We start from the raw sequence: 7,893 nt of genomic DNA, 5'->3' as shown, positions 1-7,893 counted from the left end.
CCTTATAGTTTTATCTAAAGCCTATTGTATACTAAAATGTTTACAATAATTCTCTTGGCTAAAGTGTTTGAGAATTACCTAGTAGGACTAGGAATACCAGATAACCTAGGGTCAGTGGGAGAAATATCGGGTATAGAGATACTGAATGGTAAAAGATGGGTATGGGATGCCCTAGTTTATTGTATTTATCTATAAAACTCAGAAACTCAGTCTTATATATCGGATGTATAAGTTACCACTAGAGTTTTAGTCCAAATGGGAGTTTGTTAGGTTTTATATCTTAAAACTCGTGGTATGTAAACAATGGAGCTTATTTTGAAAATTCAATAAAGGTGTTATTGAATAGATCTATTGCTTGAATAGAAATCCAATAAACCTAAAAGTCCCTTGACTATTGGATGAGTACTTCAACTTTATGTGGAGACATAAAGGTGGATCAGGTTCGAGTAAATAGTCAAAATGATCTATAGTACGGTACCTTATTCTGGTAACACTATTGGATATAGCCTGCTCTGTAGTTGTTAGAAGGAGTTGTAAAGTGCTACAAACGAAGTGATCCTAATTTTTTCATGTTGGACATGAGGAGTGGGGGTGTCCTTGTGCAAAAGAGTTTGTATAAGATCAGACCATAAAATGAGTCACTCTTACTTTATAACACTGTTCACTGTTTAAAATTGACTATTTCAAAGTGATGACCTAGGTAACTTGACCTTAATCCTGAGCTAACTATGAACTCCTGTTTATTTGGGATTGCCCTTAGATTTGCATAGGTGAGGGTTGACTCGCCGATTCAATATGATTGCCATTTCAGGGGTGAGACTGGATAGATAGCTAGGAACATAGGGTGCAAGAGGGAATTCACTCCTATCCGCTTTAGAGATAGTAGAGAGGTTGTTCCCTTAAATGCTAATTCTGGGCTTGAAAAAAGGATCCCGCCCTCTCATTTGGCATGAGAGGGACTCGGTTTTGTGATTGGATCACAAAAAAATTGTTCATTAGGGGATCAGTGGGGACTTAAGGAACAAGAGGTAATTTCGGAGGTAAAACAAATATTTGACCCAACTGTTATTACGAACAATCTGTGAAGGATTAACTTACTAATCATGGTTATATCGAGTGGACATAATATATCTATAGTGAGGGAAGTTCAACTATGGGCTTTAGTGAAGTGACCCATTAGTTAACGAATGGGGATTAGATCGGTCTAATGAGTTTAGCTGATTAATCTCGGATCGTTGGAGCCCATGATCTATAGGTCCATGAGATCTCCCTATTAGCTCAGAAATGGATTAGCTCTAGAGTAGCGTGATAAGTTAATTTGAAACGTTCAAATTAGAATCAAACGAAATTGGAGAAAATATATTTAAAGATGATTTAATATATGAAGATGAATTTGGTGTAAAAATTAATTTAATATAGATATTAAATTAATTAGGAATTATTTAAATTGTTTAAAATATTATTATTTTATTTATTTTATTAGAAAATTAATTTATGAAATTAATTTGTAAAATTAATAAATTTTGATTTTAGAAATAAAATATGATTTAAAAATCAATTTTGGATTTTTAGAAATTGTAAAATCACACAAACTTGAAAATGAGTTTTTCATCTTCAACTAGCTTACAAGGAACCCACCTCATTCTTTTATTTACTCCAAGCATGAGTTGCATCCCATGCAATACATCTCTTTGCATGATAGTTTGCAATATATTGAAGAGATTTGAATGAAGAAAGGCATGATGAACCGACTGAATTTTTGCTGAAAATTTCAAGGTGTTCTTCAATGGGTTCGGTTCAGTGAGATTTCTCCATATTCCCTTTGATTCCCGCTTATTTTGAGTCCTACAACTCAATCTAGAGCACCAAGAGGATAGTAGGGAAGATCTTGTGGTGGTCTACATAAGGATTCAGAGGATTTTGCAGCTGAAAATGGAGATTTCGTTGGTTCGGCCAAGGTATGTTCATGAAACCCATTATACTCTGTTTTTAGCATGTTTCTTTTCAACCAAAATTAATGAATTAGAATGCTTATGGATCCTGTTTCGTTCCGCTGCATGCTGGTGTCCATTCAACAAACACAACCTCAATCCTGAGTGTTTTGGGAACTCTTGCCTTTGAGGGCGATCCTTTGATTAGTATGGGTGAGAGTGGCCAAATTGCCAACTCAACATGCCTACCTTTTTGGGGACTTGTTTGATCTGGGAGCTGGGAACTCAATCCACAAGATGGAATTCACTCCTTTCCCAAAGTAAGGATAAGTAAAGAGATTGCTCCCTTAAGGGCTGATTTCGGGGCTTGAACATAGTGGCCACAACTTCTCTTTGGAAGAGAGGACTCATTCATAGTAGGACTATGACTTATGTTCATTAGAGGGATTAGTGGTACTTAAGGAGTTAGATGTAACTACAGGGGCATAACGATTATTGGCACAACTGTACTTACGAGCGATCTATGAAGGGTTGTCGCACTTCTGATTGGTTAAGATGGACACATAATATATCCGTGGTAAGGAGAGTTTAGCTGTCAGTCTTTAGTGGAGTGTCTGGTAGTTAACGGATGGTGGATCCTGTGATAAAGAGTTTAGTCAGTTATTCACGTACCATTGGAGCTTCGAGCAACAGGTCCATAAGGTTCTCTTGGTAGCTTAATGGATTCAGTTGAGGATTAGTTCCTAATGTTGATTTAAAATGTTCAAATTGACAAGAGGTAATTCAATTATATTTGATATGATCGGTATGGTGATGAGATACATCTAGTGGAGGATTAATGTAAATGAGATTTACATTAAGTGCCATGGAATAGAAAAAGAACTATGGTTTATATATTTCATGAGATGAAATATTAAAACTAGAGGTTATAAATATAGTATGATAAGTTGGTTATCATTTATATTTATAATAATATTAATTATTGGATAATTAAATCTTTTTCTCTAATAACCAATCGAGTGAGAGGTTATTGGTGGTTCATGGTAACCGTGAGATAAAAGAAAAAATGTTTTCCTAATTTTAGTAAGATTTTTGTCAATATTGATTTTGAGATTTAAGTTTTTCTTTATCGTAAACTCACGGAAGTTGTCAAGTAAATACCGATTTACTAAGCGATAGCTTGAACGAGCTAGATGATCTTGTAGTATTTGTAGGCGACAGACACTTTGCTAAGCGATGAACTAAACGTTGCTTAACTTTTTCTAAACGACTGCTTAGCTTTTGCTAAACGATTGGGCATCAACCTATACGACAGGTTCAGCCTTCTCCCATTTGCCCAATCGTGTACACGATTGTTGTTTCCTTCTTCTTCTACCTTAAATCAAGTCCAAACAGAGCCCACCCTCTGGATTCTCACACCGAGAATACCAAGGTACCCTTCTTGGCGGTGTCATACTCAACTCGATGCCGTCAAGGTTCTGTGGAGACCGTTCGTGTTGTTGGGATGTTCGTGACCGAGGTGATCGTAGAGGTCGAGTGCATGGTGTTCGTGCTGCAGAGTAGTCGTGTTGTTTGAGCTTTGAGGTTGCTGTGTTCAAGCGTTCGTGAGCAAGAAGCGTGGAGACGAGTCTAAAAATGTTTGTAGCATTTTCCTTTTTCATTTGTAGTTATCATGCTGTAATTTCTGTAATGAATGCATAACTGTATGTTTTGTTTACGACTGTAATTTGGTATGTTCATACATGATTGTAATTTGGAATGATCTATTCCACTGCTCATGGAAATCCTCGTGTTCGATTTTCTTCAATTATATTTTCTATCAAATAGTTCTAGAATGTAAGATCCAAAAACTCTCTACCTCGTTCGGATCAAAATGTTCTAATCATTTTATTTAATGCATTTTCAACTTCAACCTTAAACTCTGTGCACTTTTCAAAGGATTTAGACTTTTATTGCATTAAATAAATATACCCATATTTAGAATAATCATAAGTAAAAGTGATAAAATATTTAAACCCTCATCTTGCTTTAACATTCATCGGACCATAGAGGTCTGAATGTACAAGTTTTAAGCATTCTTTGGCCCTATGACCTTTTCTAGTAAAATATCTTTTAGTCATTTTGCCTTCAAGACATGACTCACATACTGATAAAGAATTTTCTTCTAATTCGCTTAGAAATCTATACTTGATCAATCTCTCAATCATATTGAGATTGATATGGCCTAACCTTAGGTGCCAAAGATAGTCATTTTCTTTAGGAGAAATTTTAAGCTTTTTATTTTAAGTTATTGTAGTTTAAGACATTTCAGTGTTAATGAGGGCTTTAGTTGCTAACGATCTTAGCACGTATAAATTATCTTCAAGATTAGCACAACAAATTAGTACTTCATTCTTTTAAATAAACACTTTATTCATTTGAAATTTAAGAGAGTAATGTTGTTCAAGAAGACATTTTATAGAAATTAGGTTCATTTTTAAACTTGGAACCATATATACCTTATCTAATAAAATATAAGATTTCTGTAAGCAGAGTCTGAGCCCTGCAATTGCCATAGCTCAGACGACTTGTCTAGTTCCAACATGCATCGTCATCTCTCCAGTTTCCAGTTGCCGTCAGGAACTAATTCCCTAAGATGAAAAACAAACATGGTTAGTGGCGCTTAAATCAATTATCCAAGCAGAATCATTATTCTTTACTAAATAGGTCTCCAATACAAGTAAATCACATTTACCTTTCTTGGCCATTTTCTTTTTTGCCAAGTACTTAAGACAGTTCCTATTCCAATGTCTCTCATGGTTACAATGGAAACAGATTCCCTTTGCAACTTTGGCCTTCTTGCCTTCTAAGCAACAACTGGTGGGTTAGCTTTCCCTTTTCCACCTTTCTTCTTCTTCCACTTTTTGGTGCCGAAAGAAGAAGGCAAAAACTTAGTTCCAGAAAACGATCCTCTGTATAATTTCTTTGAGGATGAGGCAACATTTGCCTCTCCCTTTTGTTTCTTGCTTTTCATTAAGGACTGAAAAGTCTAAAGCTCATTGAGCAGTGATCATGGGCTCATGCTTCTTGTTAAAGTTTTATGAAAGGCTTGCCAAGATATACGCTTGGGCCTTCTCGTTTGCTCGTGTCCAGTGCTCGTATGCCTCTTGAACATTTTGAGTGGCATTTGGAGCAGGAATAGGAGGACAATCCTTCATAAGGACAAAATGGAGATCATCAATGATTAAAATCATGTTGATTGTGTTTTTCCAAGTTGTATAATTTTCGCCCTTCAGTTTGTCGGTGGTGAGCAAATTAAGTGTCACGAAAGTCATAGTTAATAAATCGCTGAAACTATATAAATTATTTATATAGTCTTTGCATTAACCCATTTTGAAAAATCAATCAAATTTAGAAAAATAATCTAATGTGCCCTAAGTGATATCTATTTTGCAATGATGTTTCAGTGAGTCAGGATAAAAGACACCGTAGGGTGATTAGGTGTCCCTTCATTGAAATGAGACTATCTCAACCAATAGATAAAACAACTCCTTGTTATTGCAACTATCAGTCACCATTGTTCAGTCTAAAAATTCTTAAACTCGCTTAACATTTCTTGTAAGTGTAACCCCTCATTTTAGATTCTAGAGTTCCGCCCCAATGAGCCAACCGTAGGGAAAAATCGATTAGAAAAAAAAACTAAAGTAATCCTATCCATTACTGGAGTTAGAGGTAAAGAATCATGCAAATTCTATCCATAGGGGGACACAAGCAAAGGTGCCTCGAGGTCAAGAATGAAACTTTGCTACTAACTAATGAGAGAGACCGAGGGATAAGTTGACACACGTTCCGTTCTCACTTACTATAAACGCTCTCTTTATTCACCTTGATATTGATCTATACAAACACCATTTGTAGGGAAATACAAGCAAAAGTGCCTCGAGGTCGAGTATAGATCTCATGTGTGAATTTTTAGGGAGAAACGTGAAAAGGTAAAATGAAGTATCATATACCCTATTTTCTTCCCACTGAGTGTTTTATCTAGGGTAATTTAACTTAAGAAAATCCGGCTATTGATTTTTAACTAACTGTTTGTTTAATTTACCCAAAAGTAATACTTACTTTGGATGGTTAAACAACTTTGATTAATGTTTATTAAACACTTTAATAAACCTTAATCAACCATTACATACTTGTAACAAATCTGTGAAACTCGGATTTCCATTTTCCCTACTTAAGCAGATGGTTAAGGAAATTAACTAAGTGAAAGTTAAACCCTATGTTGAAGTGAAGAAAATTTCTAAGTGTTGAATAGATTTTCCTTGAGTAGCTTTAAGTTAAGCTTTAACTGGTGAAAATTGACTAAGTGTTGGACTAGGCATTGCTATGCATTGGCCACAAGATCTTGGAGAGATTACTTGGAAAAATGGAGAATTTGAAGTGGGAGTGACGCATGCCTTGGAGGTTAGACCAACGCATTAGACTCAATGGATGTGTTGGAAGAGTTATGATGGATGCATTAGTGATGGTATGCGTTGGTGGAGGAAAAAAGTTGAAGGGATGCGTTGGAGGGTGGTATGCGGTTGAAGGAAGGTAGCTGAGGGTGATGCATTAGGGTGGCACGCGGGCATGCGAGAGTGCACGAGGTAGGCGAGGACATGAGCAAGGCATGCGGCATGCGTCGAGCACCTCGGCCAAATGCCTATCCATGCGTTGAGCAGGCCAAGCGCTGCCAAGTGCCCAGCCATGCGTCGAGCGCCTCGGCCAAACGCCCAACCATGCGTCGAGCAGGCCAAGCGCTGCCAAGTGCCCAGCCATGCGTCGAGCGCCTCGGCCAAACGCCCAACCATGCGTCGAGCAGGCCAAGCACTACCAAGCACCCAGTCATGCGTCGAGCGCCTCGGTCAAACGCCCAGCCTATGCGTCAAGCGCCCTGCCTATACGTCGAGTGCCTTTGCTAAGCCCTGCTGAGCGGCCATACATCGGGCACCCCAGCCTATGCGTCGAACGCCCTGTCGAGCGGCCATGCATCGAGCACCCCAGCCTATGCATCAAGCGCCCTGTCGAGCGGCCATGCGTCGAGCACCCCAGTCTATGTGTTGAGCGCCCATGCATCGAGCACCCCGGCCTATGCGTCGAGTGCCCATGCGGCCGAGCGAGCCCTACGAGCGATGCCCAGTGCCCATGCAACACGCCTATGCGTCGGTGACCAGCGCCTATGCCAAGCGCCATGCGCCCATGCCAAGCGAGCTTTACGATGATACCTAGTGAGCCATGCGTCGAAGACGAGCGACCATCCTATGCATTGGTGGTGGCTGGCTCTTGCGATGGTTAGGACTTGCGGTGACTAAGTGAGTTGGCTTGCTATGCGTTGATTATAGACTATGCATTGATGGCACTATGCGTTGAATATCTAAGAGTTTGTGGACGCATATGAAGGATGAGATCACATAGAGGACGTCATCAAACATGTATCTTTTTGGGAGGAAACCTTAAGCCTTAAGCAATTGAGGTGGATGCATAAAAGGACATGCAAATTAAGCCCCCTTGCATTGTCTATGTAGGGGAAGGACACTTAGATTACGTTGATGAAACATTGCATTGGTAGTGTGAGGAGGAAACACTTGGATAAGGAGGTGTCGATCTTGGAGAGCTTTTGGACACCTATAAATAGGGCTAAGGACTTCGGATGAGAACTTGATTCTTTTCAAAGGACATAAAGAAGAGTGTATTGGGAGGAGGCTATGCGTTGATGGTAAGACCATGCGTTGGTCAAGAGATTCCAAGAAGGGAGATGCTGTTGGACAGAAAGGTCAGAAAGTAGCATCAACTTTGGAAGAGGAGTTCTCCCAGAATACTCGTGTGTTTGATGTGATTTCAAAGCCTTGAAAGCTAAAAGAGTCTAGTTTTCATGGTGGGGCTTCCAGAGAAGAATCTCTAAGGAATCGGGCTGGAGAATGAAGAAAAGACCGAAGAGTTGAGT

Source organism: Benincasa hispida, chromosome 4 (genome assembly GCF_009727055.1).
Source record: "Benincasa hispida cultivar B227 chromosome 4, ASM972705v1, whole genome shotgun sequence".
Taxonomy (NCBI): Eukaryota; Viridiplantae; Streptophyta; class Magnoliopsida; order Cucurbitales; family Cucurbitaceae; genus Benincasa; species Benincasa hispida.
The sequence above is the reverse complement of the archived record's forward strand: the minus strand, read 5'-3'. Positions refer to the sequence as shown.